The sequence below is a fragment of the Entelurus aequoreus genome, linkage group LG13, assembly GCF_033978785.1.
Source record: "Entelurus aequoreus isolate RoL-2023_Sb linkage group LG13, RoL_Eaeq_v1.1, whole genome shotgun sequence".
NCBI classification, from domain to species: Eukaryota; Metazoa; Chordata; class Actinopteri; order Syngnathiformes; family Syngnathidae; genus Entelurus; species Entelurus aequoreus.
The window spans coordinates 51,948,395-51,973,177 of NC_084743.1; the positions used below are offsets into that span (position 1 = coordinate 51,948,395).

The window sequence follows — 24,783 nt, forward strand, 5'->3', positions numbered from 1 at the left end:
AATATATGAACATCCTAGCAGTCGGCATCCTAATGACAGCAGACCTTGTACAGTGAGTGGTGTTTTATTATGTTTGTTGGCTCTCAAAGTCTGCAGTGAGTAATAATCAGTGATGAAGAAAAAAAATTGGCAAACGATGTGATGTTTTTCAAGTTAATGCACCGCGTATGTTTAATATGATCAAAATACGTAAATATTAAATGTTATCATAAATGTGCTCGTTACTACATTACATATATACTTACAACATGTACATAAAACCCTAATGGAGGTGCTTGGATTTTTTTCAGGGTTCTATAGGCAGAATTGATCGGCTCCATTGTAAGCAGACTTTAGATCAAATGTATTTATTGTTTAAAGTGCATTAAAAATAATAATCCATCCGTTGTCATGTCTTTCCTAATGATTCATAATGATTTCTTCCAAAAAAGTGCAGTTCCCCTTTAACTATACGGTTTTGAGCCTGCATCCACGGAGTGGTGGCCAAACCGCAAGCGATGCAGCTTCAGATCACCGTACTCTTTAAGCATTTTCTCAAGCATTTTGAGGAAAACATCAGTAGAAAAGGACGTGATATAGAATACTAGCAGTTTGTCTTCATTTTGTATCATTTCTAAAACCGGTCTTCCCTTCTTTCTCCTTTTTTCCACAGGTGTTTCTGTTTTTTTCCCCTCGAGGGTGCTCCTGATTTTTGACATTACGTTTGAGTCTTTTAAATGTTTGTGTCACGGCCAGGGCGCATGCCAATGCGCACTCATCTGTGCGCTCTGATGATTGCGCCTTCAAGAGCGCACCTGCTGCAGCAGGCAGCTGCAATTAATTTGCAATCTGCACACCTGTCGCTGATGAGCTCCCTGGGCTTTTTAAGCCAGTGCAGACCTGCGTTCCGGGCCAGAACGTAGTCATCTGTTCCTGTACCGTAAGCGATCATTTAGCTCTATGCAATCTTGCTCTCTCTGTGTGTTCTCCAACGTCGTTTGACTGGTCTGGTGTCATCCTTGTCGTCCTTCCTGCAGTCTGCCTTCGTTCCACGTTACAAGCTGTGTGTCTCGTGTTTCCGCGTTCCTTCTGCTTCCCTGACTGCCTCTTGGATCTCGACCTCCCGCCTAGACACGGATCTTCTGTAACCCCCGACTTCCTGCTTGTCTCACGGATCTATGAGCCTGCCTGGGCGTGGGGCGTGGTTGGGGGCGTGGTTAAGAGGGGAGGAGTATATCTACAGCTAGAATTCACCAACTCGAATATTTTGTATATATTTCATATATATATATATATATATATATATATATATATATATATATATATATATATATATATATATATATATATATATATATATATATATATATATATATATATATATATATATATATATACGTATATATATATATATATATATGTGTGTAGGAAATACTTGACTTTCAGTGAATTCTAGCTATATATATATTTATTTTATTATACATATAAATAAAAGAAATACTTGAATTTCAGTGTTCCGGAGGCTATCCGGTAGATGGCAGTATTGTCCTGTTTAAGAGTGTCACAACATTGCTGTTTACGGCAGACGAACTGCTTTACAGTAGACGAAAATGTGACTGCTGTTGTTGTGTGTTGTTACAGTGCTGGGAGGACGTTAATGAAACTGCCTAACAATAAACCCACATAAGAAACCAAGAACTCGCCCTCGATCATTCTACAGTTATAACGTGATTGGGCAGGCACGCTGTTTATATTGTGGGAAAAGCGGACGTGAAAACAGACTGTCGCCGCTGTCCCCACTCAGGTCCGCATGGAACTGGAAGGGGGCGTGGCCTCCAGCTCCGGCTGATTTCCGGGAGATTTTCGGGAGAAAATTTCTTCCGTGAGGTTTTCGGGAGAGGCGCTGAATTCCGGGAGTCTCCCGGAAAATCCGGGAGGGTTGGCAAGTATGGCTCAACCAAACGTATTCCTTACATTAGGCGCACCGGGTTATAAGGCGCACTGTCGAGTTTTGAGAAAAAAAAAACATTTTAAGTGCGCCTTATAGTCCGGAAAATACAGTGCGAATGATTATTTTTAATTACAGAAAGAAACACAAGCAAAGACTTCATTATTATCTCCTCCGACATGTATGTTTTAAAATTAAAACGTGTTTTCCCATCTTAAACATTAATTATTGTTTCAACATATTTACCCCCAAACTTTAAAAGCATTTGTGAACTGTTGAGAGCGATACATACATTTTACAATTTTTCTGTTGGTAAATGAGAGAGAAAATGACAGATATACTGTAAATGCTGCCTTTTTACCAGGTCAGCATTTTAAATTAAAATATGTTCTTAATTGTCTTACCCTGGAGAAATACAGATTTAATAAAGATATAAACACATGTAATTTATAGGAATTGAGGATGGCGGTGTGTTGGTAAATGTTTATTTATAGACGGGAACCAAAAGTAGGTCTAAGCTACACGGAAGGATGACTTTTGTGCCGTTTGAAGAATGTATTTTTACACCTCCGTGGCAGTGTGCGTGTTTCAGTGCCGCTTAGAGACAAATTTGATTGGCAAAAATGATGCCGATTGGCCAAAATGTGTGGGGTATTGGACAAAGTTGTGAGGCCGGGTGTTACATGTACAGGGGAAGAAGACGGCACAGACAGCAGAGACGTCGTTTAGCTCTTTATTTATTATTAAACAATATTAATAAACAAGGGAATGGAGTGTGACTAATCCAAAAATGTGTATGTGTGTGACTATGTGCAGCGATTATCTGATGAGTGTTACTGGAAGTGTTGAGCGAGGTGCGGAAGTCCAAGGGGGCAAGACAAGCTCGGAGGTTCGTGAACAGGAGTGAGGTCAAGGGCAGGAGAGAGGCGTCAAAAGTTTGTGTCAAGGACCTCGTGGCGCAACGGTAGCGCGTCTGACTCCAGATCAGAAGGGTGCGTGTTCAAATCACGTCGGGGTCAAACATTTTTACCATGAATTGATTAACGTGTAACCCAACTTGAAAAACGTATTCGGTTGTTACCATTTAGTGGTCAATTGTACGGAATATGTACTGTACTGTGCAATCTACAAAGCCCGTTTCCATGTGAGTTGGGAAATTGTGTTAGATGTAAATATAAGCGGAATACAATGATTTGCAAATCATTGTATATATATATATATATATATATATATATATATATATATATATATATATATATATATGTACATGTATGTATATATATAGTATATATATAATAAAACATAGAGCTATACTACGCCCTTGTTGTCTGTGCAGTCTACTCCCCCCTGTACGTAACAGTTTTCCCTTAAAACTCCAACCAAAAACCCTTCTTCTTTGAAGTACGATTCAATAAACCGATCAATGCTAATTACACTCCTCTCGCTTGGTCCCTGCCATTTTGCCTGAGTCAATCTGACCTGCGTGGTACACACTGTGCTTTCCTCATATTGCCATTATTTTGAAATATGTTTGCAGGCTGACCTCTTCTTTAGTTGTATTACTACAAAGTGCAACAATGCACCTGGAAGCTAAATTTGATAACTCCTTCAAATTCCACACAAATAATAATGTGATTTTGGAAGAAGATGCTACCAAAACACATAATATGCAGGCTGATGCATAATATTGTGAAACAAAACGCCATATAATGTCTTACCTTATACACACACCATAATAATACTTGTATGGGCGACAATCCTTCTAGCGGTGCGGCTTCATAGCTTACCAAAGTCGTACTAAAAGATTTTGATAGATTTTTGAGCGCTGTGTGTAATGTTCTATATTTTCAATGGAACTTTTAAATTCTTGGTGTTGTTTACTTGAGTCATATTGCCATCATAGTGCAGCCTACACTTATCTCTTATGTTTGACTGTCATCTACTGGTCACACTTATCATTACACCATGTACCAAATAAAATAGCTTTGAGGTGGGTAAAGTCAACCAAACTTATTCCTTACATTAGGCGCACCGGGTTATAAGGCGCACTGTCGAGTTTTGAGAAGAAAAAAAAACATTTTAAGTGCGCCTTATAGTCCGGAAAATACGGTACTAATGTTTTTTTTTAATTACAGAAAGAAACACAAGCAAAGGCTTCGTTATTAATAATAATATAATAATAGATCAATCAATCAATCAATCAATGTTTATTTAAATAGCCCTAAATCACAAGTGTCTCAAAGGGCTGCACAAGCCACAACGACATCCTCGGTACAGAGCCCACATTATCTCCTCCGACATGTGTCGTGTATGTTTTAAAATTAAAAAGTGTTTTCCCATCTTAAACATTAATTAAAGTTTCAACATATTTACCCCCAAACTTTGAAAGCATTTGTGAATTGTTGAGAGCAATACGTAAATTTAAAAATGTTTCTGTTGGTAAATGAGAGAGACAATGACAGATATAAATGCTGCCTTTTTGCCAGGTCAGCATTTTAAATTAAAATATGTTCTTAATTGTCTTACCCTGGAGAAATACAGATTTAATAAAGATACAAACACATGTAATGTATAGGAATTGAGGACGGCAGTGTGTTGGTAAATGTTTATTTATAGACAGGAACCAAAAGTAGGTCTAAGCTACACGGAAGGATGACTTTTCTGCCGTTTGAAGAATGTATTTTTACACCTCCGTGGCAGTGTGCGTGTTTCAGTGCCGCTTAGAGACAAATTTGATTGGCAAAAATGACGCCGATTGGCCAAAATGTGTGGGGTATTGGACAAAGTTGTGAGGCCGGGTGTTACATGTACAGGGGAAGAAGACGGCACAGACAGCAGAGACGTCGTTTAGCTCTTTATTTATTATTAAACAATATTAATAAACAAGTGAATGGAGTGTGACTAATCCAAAAATGTGTATGTGTGTGACTATGTGCAGCGATTATCTGATGAGTGTTACCGGAAGTGTTGAGCGAGGTGCGGAAGTCCAAGGGGGCAAGACAAGCTTGGAGGTCCGTGAACAGGAGTGAGGTCAAGGGCAGGAGAGAGGCGTCAAAGGTTTGTGTCCAGGACCTCGTGGCGCAACGGTAGCGCGTCTGACTCCAGATCAGAAGGTTGCGTGTTCAAGTCACGTCGAGGTCAAACATTTTTACCATGAATTGATTAACGTGTAACCCAACTTGAAAAACGTATTCGGGTGTTACAATTAAGTGGTCAATTGTACGGAATATGTACTGTACTGTGCAATCTACAAAGCCCGTTTCCATGTGAGTTGGGAAATTGTGTTTAAAACTCCGACCAAAAACCCTTCTTCTTTGAAGTACGATTCAATAAACCGATCAATGCTAATTACACTCCTCTCGCTTGGTCCCTGCCATTTTGCCTGAGTCAATCTGACCTGCGTGGTACACACTGTACTTTCCTCATATTGCCATTATTTTGAAATATGTTTGTCGTTTAGCTCTTTATTTATTATTAAACAATATTAATAAACAAGTGAATGGAGTGTGACTAATCCAAAAATGTGTATGTGTGTGACTATGTGCAGCGATTATCTGATGAGTGTTACCAGAAGTGTTGAGCGAGGTGCGGAAGTCCAAGGGGGCACGACAAGCTCGGAGGTCCGTGAGCAGGAGTGAGGTAAAGGGCAGGAAAGAGGCTTCAAAAGTTTGTGTCCAGGACCTCGTGGCGCAACGGTAGCGCGTCTGACTCCAGATCAGAAGGTTGCGTGTTCAAATCACGTCGGGGTCAAACATTTTTACCATGAATTGATTAACGTGGACCCCGACTTAAACAAGTTGAAAAACGTATTCGGGTGTTACCATTTAGTGGTCAATTGTACGGAATATGTACTGTACTGTGCAATATACAAAACCCCGTTTCCATATGAGTTGGGAAATTGTGTTAGATGTAAATATAAACCGAATACAATGATTTGCAAATAATTGTCAACCCATATTCAGTTGAATATGCTACAAAGACAACATATTTGATGTTCAAACTGATAAACTTTTTTTTTTTGCAAATAATCATTAACTTTAGAATTTGATGCCAGCAACACGTGACAAAGAAGTTGGGAAAGGTGGCAATAAATACTGATAAAGTTGAGGAATGCTCATCAAACACTTATTTGGAACATCCCACAGGTGTACAGGCAAATTGGGAACAGGTGGGTGCCATGATTGTGTATAAAAGTAGATTCCATAAAATGCTCAGTCATTCACAAACAAGGATGGGGCGAGGGTCACCACTTTGTCAACAAATGCGTGAGCAAATTGTTGAACAGTTTTAGAAAAACCTTTCTCAACCAGCTATTGCAAGGAATTTAGGGATTTCACCATCTACGGTCCGTAATATCATCAAAGGGTTCAGAGAATCTGGAGAAATCACTGCACGTAAGCAGCTAAGCCCATGACCTTCGATCCCTCAGGCTGTACTGCATCAACAAGCGACATCAGTGTGTAAAGGATATCACCACATGGGCTCAGGAACACTTCAGAAACCCACTGTCAGTAACTACAGTTGGTCGCTACATCTGTAAGTGCAAGTTAAAACTCTCCTATGCAAGGCGAAAACCGTTTATCAACAACACCCAGAAATGCCGTCGGCTTCGCTGGGCCTGAGCTCATCTAAGATGGACTGATACAAAGTGGAAAAGTGTTCTGTGGTCTGACGAGTCCACATTTCAAATTGTTTTTGGAAACTGTGGACGTCGTGTCCTCCGGAACAAAGAGGAAAAGAACCATCCGGATTGTCATAGGCGCAAAGTTGAAAAGCTAGCATCTGTGATGGTATGGGGGTGTATTAGTGCCCAAGACATGGGTAACTTACACATCTGTGAAGGCGCCATTAATGCTGAAAGGTACATACAGGTTTTGGAGCAACATATGTTGCCATCCAAGCAACGTTACCATGGACGCCCCTGCTTATTTCAGTAAGACAATGCCAAGCCACGTGTTACATCAACGTGGCTTCATAGTAAAAGAGTGCGGGTACTAGACTGGCCTGCCTGTAGTCCAGACCTGTCTCCCATTGAAAATGTGTGGCGCATTATGAAGCCTAAAATACCACAACGGAGACCCCCGAACTGTTGAACAACTTAAGCTGTACATCAAGCAAGAATGGGAAAGAATTCCACCTGAGAAGCTTAAAAAATGTGTCTCCTCAGTTCCCAAACGTTTACTGAGTGTTGTTAAAAGAAAAGGTGATGTAACGCAGTGGTGAACATGCCCTTTCCCAACTACTTTGGCATGTGTTGCAGCCATGAAATTCTAAGATAATTATTATTTGCAAAAAAAAAAAAAAGTTTATGAGTTTGAACATCAAATAGCTTGTCTTTGTAGTGCATTCAATTGAATATGGGTTGAAAAGGATTTGCAAATCATTGTATTCCGTTTATATTTACATCTAACACAATTTCCCAACTCATATGGAAACGGGGTTTGTACTAATAAAAGTCTCAATCAATCAAAAAGCTCTGTGGTCGGCCCTAAACTCTGGAACACTCTGCCCCTCCATGTTCGAACTGCTCCCACAGTAGAGTGTTATAAGTCTCGTCTTAAGACCCACTTTTATTCTTTGTTTTTTAACACTACGTGAGTTGTGTGGTCCTCTGTGTTTTTAAAATTTTGATTTCTATTTATTGTTTTAATTGGTTTTAGCCTTTAAAATCATATTTAATCATATTTATTTTTTATATTGTTTTTATGTTGGTTTTATATTTATTTTATATTTATTTATTTTTTGTTTTTATTCAGTCATTGGTGGAGCTGAGGATAATATGTGAATATTGTTTTTAATATTGTTGTGCAGCACTTTGGAAACATTTCTGTTGTTTAAATGTGCTATACAAATAAAGTGGATTGGATTGGATTGGATTGAAAACGGGGAGACGAGACACACAGCTCGCAATCAGGGGACGGAGAAATGCTGCTGGAACGACACGACACACGACAACGCACAATGAACACGGAGGAGGAGAAAACACAGAGAGAGAGAGCATAGAGCTTGATACGAGTCAGATTACTGTATGGAACATGAAACTACGTTCTGTCCCGGAACGCAGGTTTGCACTGGCTTAAGAAGCCCATGAAGCTCATCAGTGACAGGTGTGCTGATTGCATATGGAAAGCAGCTGCCTGCTGTAGCCGCAGTGGCACGCGCATGAGCGCTCTTGGAGATGTGCCCAGCGCAGCGCACAGATGAATGCGCACTGGGGTGCGCCCGGGCCGTGACACCGTATTTAATTTACAGGGATTTTTGTTAGAATTTGCTTCGGTCGGTGCGATCGCGATATTGCACAATCCTGTAGGAACTGACTTGTACACACTTCTGCCTTTCAAGGCAGAGGACATGGTTTGATTCCCTGCCAGAGTTCTGCCCGTGCAAAAACCAAGACAGAATCATTCATGTAATTGACTCACCATGGCGACCCCTGACAAGGAAAAGCCTGAGTGGAAAAAAAATAAAAACAACATTTTATTACATAGTATTCTAAGATCACTATTGTAAAGTATTCAACTGTTTTTTTTTGTTTATTGTCTTCACTTATTTTCTGTGTGATGGATTCCAAAAGACAACACAAAGTTACCAAGCTATCCATCCATCCATCCATCCATTTTCTACCGCTTATTCCCTTCGGGGTCGCGGGGGGCGCTGAGCCTATTTCAGCTACAATCGGGCGGAAGGCGGGGTACACCCTGGACAAGTCGCCACCTCATCACAGGGCCAACACAGATAGACAGACAACATTCACACTCACATTCACACACTAGGGCTATATTATAGGAAATATCATCTCAGTAAAACTAACTAAGTAAAAAAAAACAAAAAAATAACATATATAAAAAAATAACTCTCAAATGCAGGGGTTCTTAATCTTTTAGACCTCGGGGCCCAATTTTTCCACTACAGAGGGGCCTGGGGCCCACTCAAATATTAACACTCAATTAGTAATTTTACTCTTAAATTTTAATTATATGTAACTACTGACAGTTTACAACCTTGTCAAATGATATAAAAACAATGTGTTAATCACAAAGAGTATTTAAACTTTAGGATTAGGCCAGGCTGATTAGAAAAATATGTACTAAATAAATATACTGCATAAATAGGGACGCATAAATAACTGATGAAAAATAAATTAACATACAATTATTTAGTGCAAAGATAAAATTATTAAATTACTATTAAATAATAAATAAACAGGTTTTTTTTAACTAAACTGTCAATAAAATTATATTGCAAATGAAAATACAGCTTCACCACTTTAGTCATTATTTTTGCGCTTAAGAAAATTGTCTATGTTTTTAGCGCTGGACTTCTTCTCTTTTTTTTATATTGTCGTTACTGCCAAAAGTGGTAGAAAAGTGTATTACAACTGAGTACTGCTACTGCCCATACGGTCCACAGCTGAGAAACATATTTTTGGCGGCCCTGTAGAGCAGTGGTACCCAACCGCGGACCAATCGCACAAGAAATTTTAAAAAAAATTAAATCAACATAAAAAACAAAATATATACATTAATTATCAATATAGATCAATACAGTATGCAGGGATTGTATTTCTTTATGAAAAAATAAATAAATAAATAAAATACCCTCCCCCGGTCAAATTGGGACAAATTTTCAAGCTACAAAAAGGTTGGGGACCACTGCTGTAGGGCGCTTTCTGCCCGATAACAGGCCACTGCCCCATGGTTAGTAAACGTTGCTGTAATGCACAGGGGCGGATTAAGAAATTTTGGCCCCCTGGGCCTGACATGGTCTTGGCCCCTCAACCCCCCGCGCGTGTGGGCGCACACACACGCACGCACTATGCAAGAAATACTGTATACTGTGAACAGACATGCACACTGTACTGTACAGAAGAGTGCACATACTGCACACACACTATTAGGTATACCACACAGACACTGACAAGCACAGGTTTCACACAGACACAGGGGGAGGGGATAAATGGCCTAAAAATAAACATTTTTGAAAATGATTACGCCCACTTCAGTGATGGTGCATTGGGTCATTTGAGAGATATTATGTATTGGAAGTTGGTAGCTATCATGAAATAAACCCCCCAACCCACCCAAAAAACTAAATCGGACATGATTTTTGCCCCCTTTTCCTCCCTTCTATCATTAAAAATAAAATAATATCTTAGGAAAACACATTGGCATAACGGCAGCTGTGCAGCAAATTGAGGCTCAAAGTCTGTATCTATTTGTGGTTAAGCTTAAGGAGAAGGAGAAAGGTAAAATGATAACATGCATCGGAGAGCACCACAAAGAAAGGTGTAGGCCAGTTCATGGTACAAGGGCTGCATGCAGGTCAAGATAGCCCATTTCCAAGAATGCTATAGTGGCTGGACAGGCACTGGACATGTCCTGAACTCAGTGTCAGACGTGGCTGCCGAATACTTGGATGAAGTGAAGCAGCTGACAGATCTCATGCTGCCCCATCTGAAGACTGTCCTGGCCAGGCAGAGGATGGATGAGGAGACCTTCCCAATGGACCCTGTCAGTGAACAGGCTAGTAACATTGATGGCACCCCTGTGCACAACATTGGGATGGAGAGACAATGTGGCAAGGTGGACTACAAACTGAAGAAGTTGGGCACACTGAACGCAGTCAATAGGTCAATAATTTTACAGAAGAGCCAGGAGCTTCAGAGGTTTCAAGGCAGCAGCACAAGCAAAAAGGGAGGTTGAACTCAACTGGAGTAAATTCATGAAGGCAAAATTCGAGAGTAGGGCAGATGAGAAACAAGAGATGGCTCAAAGAAAGGAGAGTAAGAGACTAGACATGCTGGACACACTGAAATCTTTTGATGGCCCCTTCACGATAGTGGGGAAGTTGAAAAGTTCCTTGTGGATGAAAGTCTGCACAAGAATGCAAAGCTGCAGAGAATGAAGCTTGAGGTTCAGTTTGCCAGAGAAAGCACCAAGCTTCTGCCTAAAGTCAATCCTATCTTCACAATCCAGGTGACACTTCCCAGAAATGGCAAAAGTGCAATTCTCCAAGTCATAATGGATACTTAGAATTTTATGGTGGTGGTAAGTATTCATGAAAACAGGTAGCCTAACATTAGTGAATGGGTGAATTCTGGAAATAACCTAAAAATCTTACACAGTGCACCTTTAAGCAAGGGGTTTCTTTCGTGCTTTCAATTTTGCAAAATCATCCACCACATCATTGAAGTCCAACTCTCTTGTCAGCTCACTCTCAATTGCCATTAGAGATAACGCATTTAATCTTTTCTGAGTCATTCTTGTGCGCAGCTCATTTTTTACTCTTGACAAAAGAGAGAATGAGCGTTCTCCCTCACAGTTACTGACCGGTAGAGTGAGAAAAATCTGTAGCGCAATGTATGTATTAGGAAACGTAGGCTGTAGTCCAAAATGTATTATTGTTTTGAGCAGTCCTGAAGGGGTCCTCTCCTCATCAGTGTTGTTGAGCTGTATAAAAGATTTGAACTGTATAAGCTCCTGTCCAAGACTTTCATTGAGGTCAGATGGGTATGATTCAGTGAGAATCTTGGCCTTGTGAAGGACTGAAGCATTGGACTCTGTATCCAAAGAGAAAAGGACACTGAACAAATTGTTCAGATGTTTGTAGGCCTCCAGACGGTGATTAAGGCTTGAACTCAGTTGATCAATAGAGGCAATAAATGTCTCTATTTGAAACAGTTGCCTTCCCTCAAGCACAACATCTGGGGATGCTGATTCATCAGCAAACTTTTTACGTTTCCTCGTCCGTTCAGCCCTGTAAGATGGGGTGCCACCCAACATGTTTAAGGCTTTCTGCTCAAAATGATCAAATAGATCTCTTTGGGAGAGAACAAAGGTGCGCAGAGATTCCAGCAATCTAACTGCTGTACCAAGGTCCATGTCTGCTTTTTGAAGTTGCAGACTTGTGGCCTGAAATCTGGACAGAACAGTGTCCCAAAAGCCTGCCATGAAGGCCATCTCAAGTGAATCCAGCTTCCGCACTAGACTGTCAGCTTCAGTTCGTGTGTCTCGTTTCTCTGTGTCATCAGTGGAAATAACCTGTAGTGCTGCTTTTATTTTACTGTAGTTCTGCCACAGTGCTTTGGTAGATTCTGCACGGCAACTCCAACGCGTGTTGGATAAAGCTTTAAGTGTGAGATCTATGTTGGAATTGCCAAATACCCTGTCCCATCGGTGTGTGGATGCAGTTGTGAAGTTGTAAATAGACTGAATCAAGTCAAAATACTTAGAGACTTCATTTCCACATCTGTCAATGCTGTTGACTCCCACCAAATTCAAAGAGTGAGCTGCACATGGAATATAGTGTATTAATGGGTTGCTTTTCTTTAAGTGAGCCTGCAACCCATTATACCTCCCTGACATGTTGCTGGCATTATCATAAGCCTGCCCCCTGCAATTTGACAGCTCTAACCCTAGATTTTCCAACACAGACATGACACAGTTAGCCAAACTTTCACCTGTATGGCTAGTAATGGGCTCAAAACCCACAAAGCGTTCAACAACACTGCCCTCTTTGCTAACAAAACGGAATATGAATGTCAACTGGTCCACATGAGATAAATCTGGGGTTGAATCCACAATGATAGAGTAGTATTTGCTTGCTTGCAGTTCATCTGCTATAGCCTGTTTGGTTTTTGCACCCATCAATTCAATGAATTCCTCACAAATGGTGGAGGACAGATATGAGGTATTACCTCGACCCATCTGCCCAAACTTTCTGATGTGATCCTTTAGAAAGGGATCAAATTCAGCCAGGACCTCCAGAATACCAAGGTAGTTCCCATTGAGAGGAGACCCTAACGATTCATTTTTACCCCTAAATGCAAGGCCCCTTTCTGCAAGGAATTTAATGACTGCAACAACTCTTTGTAACACCTGCCTCCAATAGCTGCTCTCTGCCTGAAACTGTTTGAACAGGTCTGCATCAACTGTGGCACCTTTGGCGCGGTTCAAGACTGCTTGCATGCAGGTTATGTGCTCAGCACTTCGCTCATGTTCACCAAATCTTTCTGAGTGTTTCCAATCACAATAGCCTGTCACAAAAGAATGCGTTTTGGGGGAAAACAGTTTGCATGCAAAGCAGTAAACATTACCAGTAGAGGGAGAGTACATCAGCCACTCTCTTTGTACTCGTTGTCCATTGGGCAAGTGTGAAGTAAAATGTTCATTGTTTAGGCATCGGGTTTTGCCTCCTAGCCCACTGTTCCTCACAGAAGCTGGATAATGGCTGTGACGGTTGTGAAATGATTTTGCACCTCTTTGAATAAGAACTTCCTTCATTGACTCAGTGAGGGTCTCAGCCCATTTAGCGGGATCACTAGGTAGAGTTGTCACTGTAGATGGTGTTGAAGAAAGATTCAGCTCATTTTCTATGCTGTCCAGAGGTGCAGTGACCTCACATTCATCCGAGCAACTGGCTACTGCTGAATTGGTTGAATCATAAGCATCAGAAGCATTTGGTTCAGTGTCTACACTTGTAGTGGTCTCAGGATCTTGGGAGCTACATGCTAGCTCAGGTGCATTGCTAACCTTAGCTGAATTTGCAGTAGCATTTATAGAATTGCTTTCAGCAGATGTCTTTGTACTGAAGAAGCTGGAGATATTTGGAACACTCTCAAGTAAAACTGATTCCTTTTTTTTCTTTTCTTGCTGAATTTTTTTTCTAGCTCCTCCACTTAAACGTTTATGATCCATATTTCCCTTCTTTCTTTGCACATTGGCTCTTTGCCTATCACAACAGATAAACCAACTATGTGTGTGTGTGTGTGTGTGTGTGTGTGTGTGTGTGTGAGTTTGTTTGTGTGTTTATGATCGGTGCTGCTTCCTTCAAGTGTGTGAGGTGATTTAGAAAACTAGCAACCCAGCATCAACACTCCAAAGCAGAGAATAACAGCTTACTAGCATAGACAATTGAGAGCAGAGAATCAACTGATTCGTCTGATAGACAGCAGGAGAGCAGAGTGGTCAGTGATGATCGAATCAAGAAAATGTCTAAATGGCAAGGGAACAGACTGATTTGTACTGAGGAGAAAGAGAGAGAGAGCCAATTACAGTGAAATATATTCCAAAAGAGCCAAGTGACTAGCTGAAGGCAGGGACAAATGCCTTGGAGTGACCAACAAGAGTGCAAAGTACCAAATGGCAAAATGTGGAAAGACCAACAGGCAGATCTGCTTTTACCTCTTATCTTCACAACCAAAAAGTTGCTAAATGATGTTTTCAGTCGCTAGCCAGGTATGGCCAAAAGACGCGAAATCTAGCGGCAAAGTCGGTCAATCACACTGACAGTGAAACAAATATTTTGAAAAGATAATAATTGTACACCTTTGTGCACTTTAGTCTTCTATCTAAATATTTTCACAAAGGACACCAAGGCAGCTTGCTAGCTATGATGGGAGCAACAATGTCTGATAGACAGCAGGAGAACAGAGTGGTCAGTGATGATCCAATCAAGAAAATGTCTAAATGGCAAGGGAACAGACTGATTTGTACTGAGGAGAAAGAGAGAGCCAAGTACAGTTAAATATATTCCAGAGCCAAGTGACTAACTGAAGGCAAAGACAACAGCCAGATACCTTAGCAGAGACCAACAAGAATTCAAAGTACCTAATAGCAAGATGGCGAGACCAACACAATAAATTGTATTAGGATTTAATTTATTAACGTTAATCTTAACAGCCAAAAAGTTGCTGAATAATGTTTGTAGTCGCTAGCCAGGTATGCCCAAAACAAGAGTCGCTAAACCTAGCAGCAAAGTTGCTTAATTGCAACACACTCTAGGATTCAGGGGAATTAAGGATAATAAAGATATTAATTGTACAACTTTTTGTACTTTTTTTCTAGTTTTTTGAGTCGCCAGCCATGTATGGCCAAAAGTCGCTAATTGAATGCCAACGTTGCTTAATCGCCAACACACTGGGACTCACTGAAGGACTGACTGAATAAAAAAGATAATTAAGATAATTGTGTACTTTTCTCTTCTGATATTTTCTCTAAGGACCCCAAGCTATCTGCAAGCAGCAATAATGTCTGACAGACAGGAGAGCAGAGTGGTCAGTGATGAATGGCAAGGGAACAGGCTGATTTGTACTGAGGAGAAAGAGAGAGAGAGAGCCAATTACAGTGAAATATATTCCAAAAGAGCCAAGTGACTAGCTGAAGGCAGGGACAAATGCCTTGGAGTGACCAAGAAGAGTGCAAAGTACCAAATGGCAAAATGTGGGAAGACCAACAGGAAGATCTGCTTTTACCACTTATCTTCACAACCAAAAAGTCGCTAAATGATGTTTTTAGTCGCTAGCCAGGTATGGCCAAAAGACGCGAAATCTAGCGGCAAAGTCGGTCAATCACACAGTGAAACAAATAATTTTAAAAAGATAGTAATCGTACAATGTCTTGTACTTTTGTCTTCTTTCTTAATATTTCTCAAAGGACACCAAAATGTCGCTATCTGCAGGCAGCTTGCTAGCTATGATGGCAGCAACAATGTACCTTAGAGTGACTGACCAACAAGAGCTCAAAGTACCTAATGGCAAAATGTGGAGAGACAGACACAATAAATTGCATTAAGATGAAGAGAACTGTTGCTATTATTAATCTTAACATCAACCAGAAAGTCGCTAAATGTCACCAGCCAGGTATGGCCAAAAGTCGCTTAATTGGCCACACACAGTAACAGAGAAACTAACAAAAAAAAGATCATAAAGATAATAGTTGTACAACTGTGTGTACTTTTGTCTTCTTTCTAAATATTTTCCCAAAGGACACCAAAATGTTGCTATCTGCAGGCGGGAGCGTGCCTATGTTCCCCGGGTCCTATGTTCCCCGGGTCCTATGTTCCCCGGTTGTTCCTGGGTCTTTGTATGCGACCGGGGAACTTAGGACCCTTTTTCTAAAAAAGGGTCCTATGTTCCCTGCATTGTATCTGGCGAAATTGCGAAATTGTGCCCTGACCAAAACCATCCCTAAACCTAACCTGTCACAGGGCGTTGTGGAGCACTTTTTTTTGGCGAAATTGTGCCCTGACCAAAACTATCCCTAAACCTAACCTGTCACAGGGCGTTGTGGAGCACTTTTTTGGCGAAATTGTGCCCTGACCAAAACCATCCCTAAACCTAACCTGTCACAGGGCGTGCGGCAGCAGATAGAGCAACTCAAACGCGAACTTCCTTCCTTCGACAACTTAAACGCGTCTCTGTCATGCGTGTCTGCGTGCGTCTTACTTAGTCGCGCATTGGAAGCAGCGGGGAACATAGAACCCTTTTCTGGAAAAAGTGTTGTACGTTCCCCGCAGCGGGGAACATAGAACCCTTTTTTTTAAAAAGGGTCCTTAGTTCCCCGGTAGAGGGGAACATAGGACCCGGGTAACATAGGGACGGGGAACATAGGGATGACCCGCTGCAGGCAGCTTGCTAGCTATGATGGCAGCAACGATGTCTGCCAGACAGGAGAGAGTGGTCAGTGACGATCGAATCGAGAAAATGACAAAATGGGTCAAAGACCAAAAAGTTATTAACTGACAGCAGTGACAAATGTCAGACTGTAAACTTTCTCGAAAGAAAAGGACAAAATGGGAAGATGCTGATAATAACAGCAAAATGGAAAATATAAGAATTTCCAAGTAATGCTCAACTCAAGTGTGTGTGTGTGTGTGCGCGCGTTAAACTTCTTGTTGAATGATTTCAAATTATCTCTGAGTCTGAACTGAGGGAAAGGAAACCAAATTTTGAGCAGTCTCTCACGAGTTCAAAATACCAAATGAGGAGATTCTAAAAGAACAGACCGGTTTATGAAAGACTTGATGGGGGAGGGGCACAGCTAAGAATACTTGAGTGAGATTCTGTGATCCAAATTCGAGATAGAGCTTTTTGATAATGATAATTTGTCAGAGTAAGGTTGTGTAATCAAAATTTGAGAATGAGCTTTGTCAATCAATCAAGAATATTTGCATTAAGTTCTGTGATCAAAATTCAGAAACAACCTTTAATAATTGATAAAGAATATGTGAGTGAGGTTGTGTGATCCATCCAATTTGAGAATTAGCTTTGATAATAATGATTGAGAGCCTCTGGCCCTCTGTGGATCATGGCCGCGGGGCCAATTTTGCCTGGCCCCTTGGGGCCTCTGTGGGTCGTGGCCGCGGGGCCAAGTTGGCCTGGCCCCTTGGGGCCTCTGACCCTCTATGGATCGGGGCCAAGTTGGCCTGACCCCTCGGGGCCTCTGGCCCTCTATGGATCATGGCCGCGGGGCCAAGTTGGCCTGACCCCTTAGGACCTCAGGCCCTCTGTGGGTCGCGGCCGCGGGGCCAAGTTGACCTGGCCCCTTGGGGCCTCTTACCCTCTATGGATCGTGGCCGCGGGGCCAAGTTGACCTGGCCCCTTGGGGCCTCTGGCCTTCTGTGGCTCGCGGCCGCGGGGCCAAGTTGGCCTGGCCCTTTGGGGCCTCTGGCCTTCTGTGGGTCGTGGCCGCGGGGCCAAGTTGGCCTGGCCCCTTGGGGCCTCTGACCGTCTATGGATCGTGGCCGCGGGGCCAAGTTGACCTGGCCCCCTGGGGCCTCTGACCCTCTATGGATCGTGGCCGCGGGGCCAAGTTGGCCTGGCCCCTTGGGGCCTCTGACCGTCTATGGATCATGGCCGCGGGGCCATGTTGGCCTGGCCCCTTGGGGCCTCTGGCCCTCTGTGGGTCGCGGCCGCGGGGCCAAGTTGACCTGGCCCCTTGGGGCCTCTTACCCTCTATGGATCATGGCCGCGGGGCCAAGTTGGCCTGGCCCCTTGGGGCTTAAGATTATTATTTTTGCAAAAGTAGTGTTGCTTGGGTCGCGGCCGCGGGGCCAAGTTGGCCTGGCCCCTTGGGGCCTCTGGCCCCCTGGGCCTGGGCCCGGTAGGCCCGGTCATTAATCCACCTATGGTAATGCATTACGTTGCCATGAAAACATTTTAAACTTGAATTACTAACTGGGAGGAGTATGGCTCTATTCATGACTCCACTGTCCACCGAGGAGAAAATGTTCAATGGAATCGAGGTGACTTTACAGCCAAAACAAAGAACAGCCTCTGACAGACGAGCTCTATAATTAATCGAGACACTTTTTTAAAATTGAGTGGTTTGAGGACAGAGCTGGAAGTGCAAAGAGGACCCTCTTTTCCCTCCATCACAATAATAGCTAATATCAATTGTTTAAAAGCATGATTGTGTCAGTACATTAGAGCAGAAAGAAGCTTCCAGTGTGCTCGTGTTCATGATGTACTTTACTAGTCTGTTGGAGACATTTACAATGAGGCGACTTTAAAGGGCATGTCAGGTTGAATATGCCATATTTATGCAACACATCACGACCTGCTATATGACGCCTGTTTTGCAACATTGAGGTCATACTGGTGGATTAAATAAGATAAGCGGGAGTAATTCCTTCCTGTATATGGAATATATGCATGCATTAGTTGTGAATCTATGTATAGCGCATCTGGAATAAGTGATGGGCAAGATACTTGGATAAAGTAGTAGTAGTTTGCTACCTCGAAGCTACATATAGACACACATAAATATATATATATATATATATATATATATATATATATATATATATATATATATATATATATATATATATATATATATATATATATATATATATATGATTTCCAGCGTGGAACTGTCATTGGATGCCGCCTGTGCAACAAAGCCAGTCGTAAAATTGTCTTGCTCCTTAATATTCCAAAGTCAACTTTATTATAAGAAAAGTGGAGAGTTTGGGAACAACAGCAAGTCAGCCACCAAGTGGTAGGCCACGTAAACTGACAGAGAGGGGTCCGCGCATGCTGAAGCGCATAGTGCAAAGACTTTCTGCACAGTCAGTTGCTACAGAGCTGCAAACTTCATGTGACCTTCCAATTAGCCCACGTACAGTACGTAGAGAGCTTCATGGAATGGGTTTCCATGGCCGAGCAGCTGCATCTAAGGCACACATCACCAAGTCCAATGCAAAGCGTCGGATGCAGTGATGTAAAGCACGTCGCCACTGGACTCTAGAGCAATGGAGACGCCTTCTCTTGACTGATGAATCATGTTTTTCCATCTGGCAATCTGATGGATGAGTCTGGGTTTGGAGGTTGCCAGAAGAACGCTACATTTTGGACTGCATTGTGCCGACTGTGAAATTTGGTGGAGGAGGAATTATGGTGTGGGGTTGTTTTTTAGGAGTTGGGCTTGGCCCCTTAGTTCCAGTGAAGGAACTTTGAATGCTCCAGGATACCAAAACATTTTGGAAAATTCCATACTTCATATGTGAGTAAAGGCAAGTGGCCAAATACTTTTGGCAATATAGTATATACATATATATATATATATATATATATATATATATATATATATATATATATATATATATATATATATATATATATATATATATATATATATATATATATATATATATATATATATATATATATATATATATATATATATATATATATATACATATATATATATATATATATATATATATATATATATATATATATATATATATATATATATATATATATATATATATATATATATATATATATATATATATATATATATATGTATGTGTATGTATGTATACATGCATATATATGTATATATTTATACATATACAATATGTTGTCTAGCAAGGAAACAAGCTAACTATCTTACCGTCGCATCCTCTGGGTGTCCAACGATCCTCCACTTTAAATGCTCCCGTATCACATATGTAGTGTCATAAAAAACAAGACCTGCTTTGCAAAATGAGCAAGGTATTGATGTCTCTAACAAGACTAAGAAAAACATATTCCCACACTTTCCATGTTTTCACCCATGATGTTGCAGAAAAACTTTAGTGATGACGTCACGACTATTGTCGACAAATGAATTTGTTTGCGACAAATTTTATTGTCGGTGTTTGTCGACAATGTCGGCGAATCGTTGTACCCTTAGTTTATATAGGTTTGGACTGGGGTATGTCGTTTCTTAATGGGAAAAGACGCTAAAGTAGCTTGTTTTCACGTTGGCACTTAAGCTAGTGCGCTGGTGCCAGTCAGTCCGTGGGAAAAGATGCATTTTATAGAGGTGTAACGATTCGATATTTGTTGTTGCCGTTACGAATCAGGAACAATCTATTTTTTTTTAAACTATACGATCCAAAATGATTCACTGAGTTAATATCGATTCAGTAACTTTTTAGCAAAAAATATCAACCAATGTGACTGTGAAATATAAACTGGATACTGGACTCTGCAAGTGAATGTCCCTATATTCCTGTTAGTTCTTGTAAGGGAATAAGTTATAAATGAATTATGGATACAAACAAGCAAGTAAACATTATTAATGGCTAATGCATTCACATTTTATTGGAATGAAGTACAACCAACACTATAAGTTGAGTTAACAGGAGGAAACCTTTTCTTCCCTCATGTTTAACATTTAAGACATTTTCAATTAAATTACAGTAACCAACATTTTAACAATATCGACCATACAGTATCTCCGCTCCGCCCTGGAGCCGCCAATAACGGACAGCGTACCAGGTGTGCGGAAGCATGTATGCCCCCTCATCCCTGTTGATGGTGTTGGCCCCTCACCTAATTTCCATAGCCTCCTTCATCCATCTCTTCAATTTGTTTATTTCTCATCAAATGATTTTTCCTTGTGTTCTGGAAGTCAGTGCGTCTTTTGTGGCTTAAAGTTGTGTTGCGGCTTTATATTATTGTATTGTGTCGTTTGTCTTTGTTGTGGCTTTTGCAATCGTGCTGTAACCGAAAGTTTTTGTGTTGTAATTTATGATATTGTCTTGTGGTGTTTCAATTTAAGACCTTTCTCCACCTCCAAAGGTATCTGCCATTTTTGTTTTGATAATGTCACAGACAGGTAAAATAGACTAAATGTTTAACATCCTTATCATTAAAAATGCTAAACTTCATATAAAGTCTGCCGTTCTTAAATCCAATGTTTGACCAAAATCAATCGATTTCCTTTTAAAACGATGTTGGATCGATACCTATCATCCGAAAGGCAAACTTGCCAAGCACAGATCGATCTATCAATATATCGATCATGTCATGATCCGCTGCCCGGATCATTTTTGTTTAGTTTTCGATTCCCTCACTTCCTGTTTTGAGCACCCCTGGGTTTGTTTTTTAGTTGCCATGACTGTAGATTGTTTTCATCTGCCTCTGATTAGTCTTCGGGATACTCACCTGCTACTTATTCCCACTGTTCACCACACTCAGTCTGGGTTCCTTGTTTGCTTCCATGCAAAAGTTACGTTGGTATACCTTGCTTCTAGTTCCTATGTTTGTTACATTTTTTATTCCTGTGCTAAGTTTTGCCTTAGTTTCCTGTGCAATCAATCAATCAATCAAAGTTTATTTATATAGCCCTAAATCACGAGTGTCTCAAAGGGCTGCACAAGCTACAACGACATCCTCAGCTCAGATCCCACATCAGGGCAAGAAAAAACTCAACCCAATGGGATAGAATGAGAAACCTTGGAGGGGACCGCAGATGTGGGGAGCAGCTAACGTCCATCCGCCGTCGGCAGTGTTTTAGCGATTTCTAAATCACTAATCCTCGTCTCCATGGCGACAAATAAAGTAAGTTTCTTATAAGTATCATCCCTGCAGGACGAGGAATAGCTAAACATGCTTCACTACACACCGTAGCTCACCAGCGTCAAAATATAAACAAACGCCATGGGTGGATCGACACCTAACATCCACTGTAATGATATCAAGTACAGGCACGTATCTAGTCGATACTACTATGATTACGTCGATATTTTTTGGCATCACAACATTTTCTTTCGTTTTATTAAAATGTATATTATGTTTATAAACTCAGGAAATACCTCCCTGGACACATGAGGACTTTGAATATGACCAATGTATGATCCTGTAACTACTTGGTATCGGATTGATACCCAAATTTGTGGTATCATCCAAAACTATCAAACAACAGAAGAATAAGTGATTATTACATTTTAACAGAAGTGTAGACGGAACATGTTAAAATAGAAAGTAAGCATTTAACATTAAATGAACAAGTAGATTAATAATTAATTTTCTACCACTTGTCCCTAATAATGTTGACAAACTAATAGAATGATAAATGACACAATATGTCACTGCATATGTCAGCAGACTATTTTGGAGCCTTTGTTTGTTTATTTACTAATAAAAGACAAGTCGTCTAGTATGTTCACTATTTTATTCAAGGACAAACTTGCAATAAGAAAAACACTTTGTGACAGTCTCCTTCGTGGTGGGTTCCCCTGGGACCGACAGAATCTTTGTAAGCCCGAAGTACAGGGTTGAAACAAGTCTTTATTTTTGTATTTTGCAATGTTCAGGGCTGTCTCGCCAGCGGCCTCCTTCTCGCTCATGTGGGGGTTTTTCTCTGCTCTCATCAGCGCTCCCCCTCATGGCCTCGGACGCTGCTGATAAAGGAGACAGGGGATTAGATAACCTGTCCCAGCTGGGCAATCTACTCACCTGCCAGCTGGGCTACGAAGCCGGGCCATACACACTCCCTTCACACAGGAGGCGCGCCGACCACGCCCCCCTCCACACATATGTTTAAAGGCCTACTGAAACCCACTACTACCGACCACGCAGTCTGATAGTTTATATATCAATGAAATCTTAACATTGCAACACATGCCAATACGGCCGGGTTAACTTATAAAGTGCAATTTTAAATTTCCCGCTAAACTTCCGGTTGAAAACGTCTATATATGATGACGTATGCGCGTGACGTCAATCGTTGAAACGGAAGTATTGGTACCCCATTGAATCCAATACAAAAAAGCTCTGTTTTCATCTCAAAATTCCACAGTATTCTGGACATCTGTGTTGGTGAATCTTTTGCAATTTGTTTAATGAACAATGAAGACTGCAAAGAAGAAAGTTGTAGGTGGGATCGGTGTATTAGCGGCTGGCTGTAGCAACACAACCAGGAGGACTTTGACTTGGATAGCAGACGCGCTATCCGACGCTAGCCGCTGACCGCACGGATAATCGGGTGAAGTCCTTCGTCCTTTCGTCGATCGCTGGAACGCAGGTGAGCACGGGTGTTGATGAGCAGATGAGGGCTGGCTGGCGTAGGTGGAGCGCTAATGTTTTTATCATAGCTCTGTGAGGTCCCGTTGCTAAGTTAGCTTCAATGGCGTCGTTAGCAACAGCATTGTTAAGCTTCGCCAAGCTGGAAAGCATTAACCGTGTATTTACAGGTCCATGGTTTAATAGTATTGTTGATTTTCTGTGTATCCTTCCAGTCAGGGGTTTATTTCTTTTGTTTCCATCTGCTTTTAAGCATGATGCTATCACGTTAGCTCCGTAGCTAAAGAGCTTCGCCGATGTATTGTCGTGGAGATAAAAGTCACTGTGAATGTCCATTTCGCGTTCTCAACTCTCATTTTCAAGAGGATATAGTATCCGAGGTGGTTTAAAATACAAATCCGTGATCCACAATAGAAAAAGTAGAAAGTGTGGAATCCAATGAACCCTTGTTCCTAAGTTACGGTCAGAGCGAAAAAAGATACGTCCTGCACTGCACTCTAGTCCTTCCCTCTCATGTTCCCCATCCACAAATCTTTCATCCTCGCTCAAAGTAATGGGGAAATCGTCACTTTCTCGGTCCGAATCGCCCTCGCTGCATTGTAAACAATGGGGAAATGTGAGGAGCCCTTCAGCCTGTGAAGTCACGCTACTTCCGGTACAGGCAAGGCTTTTTTTAATCAGCGATCAAAAGTTGCGAATTTTATCATCGATGTTCTCTACTAAATCCTTTCAGCAAAAATATGGCAATATCGCGAAATGATCAAGTATGACACATAGAATGGATCTGCTATCCCCGTTTAAATAAAAACAATTCATTTCAGTTGGCCTTTAATGTACCCTAAGATTTTTTGTTAAAATAAAGCCAATAATGCAAAAAGTACTGAAAAGTATTGAAATAATTTTAGTACCAGTACCGGTACCAAAATATTGGTATCGTTACAACACTCCTGTGTATGTATGGTGTTTGTAGTAATCACTGTCTAGGGCTTTGGTGCGTGATGCAAAGGTCACATGAAACTTCCTGATGAGCGTCTCACTTCAACTTATATGTTGTGTAGTGCGTGTGAGTCTCCAGTGACAGCGGCTGTGTTTCCGTGGCACTCCCAGACGAGAGCAGACATGGACTCAATGTCATGCCACTGAAAGCCTGCCAAGTGACCTGCGTGTGTGTGTGTGTGTGCGTGTGTGTGTGTGTGTGCGTCCTCTATGTTGTGTGTATTGGAGGTTCCCCTCGATTGCTTCATAATGTGCATGCTGGTAAGGCCAGTGTGTTTGTGCTGGCGGTCAACGAGAGGAAGGCTGGTGTTTGATTGGCGCGTGCCGCCGCGATCTGCTCCTTCCTCTCAGTGTACGCATCACTTCCTCTCACCCCGCCCAGAGCTACTGCCTCGCCATCTCACAGTCACTCTCGCACGATCCCCTTCTTTTCCTCTTTTCTCGCTCTTTCCCCGCTCCCCTCCTGAAATCTTCTCTGTCGTACAATGCCTCTTATCTCATTGCCTTTGAAAAATCCTTTGCCTCCTTATTTCTCTGTCTCTCCCTTTAAGCTCCACTTTGCTGATGCTCTCCCACTGCCTCCGTCCATTTGTTTCTCTTCACTCTGTGCCTCCCAACTCTCAGAAGGCCACTTTGGGTTTAACAGCTTGCCAACCACTTCATCATTCTCAATGAAGAACCTTGTCATCGTCCACTACTTATTTCACTCCCCAAATTCCCTTAACTCCCATTCCATCCTTGTTCACCCCCTCCTCCTTGTCCTTTCCTTCTCCCCTTC

General features: G+C 41.4%; 3 non-coding genes across 3 annotated transcripts; all 3 read left to right on the top strand.

Annotated features, from left to right (window-relative positions):
* Positions 1 to 2,874: 2,874 nt before the first annotated feature.
* Positions 2,875 to 2,946, top strand: trnaw-cca (transfer RNA tryptophan (anticodon CCA)). Its single transcript has one exon. It is a non-coding gene; the product is annotated as a tRNA-Trp (tRNA).
* Positions 2,947 to 4,996: 2,050 nt separating this feature from the next.
* On the top strand, positions 4,997 to 5,068 carry trnaw-cca (transfer RNA tryptophan (anticodon CCA)). Its single transcript has one exon. It is a non-coding gene; the product is annotated as a tRNA-Trp (tRNA).
* Positions 5,069 to 5,605: 537 nt separating this feature from the next.
* On the top strand, positions 5,606 to 5,677 carry trnaw-cca (transfer RNA tryptophan (anticodon CCA)). Its single transcript has one exon. It is a non-coding gene; the product is annotated as a tRNA-Trp (tRNA).
* Positions 5,678 to 24,783: the final 19,106 nt, after the last annotated feature.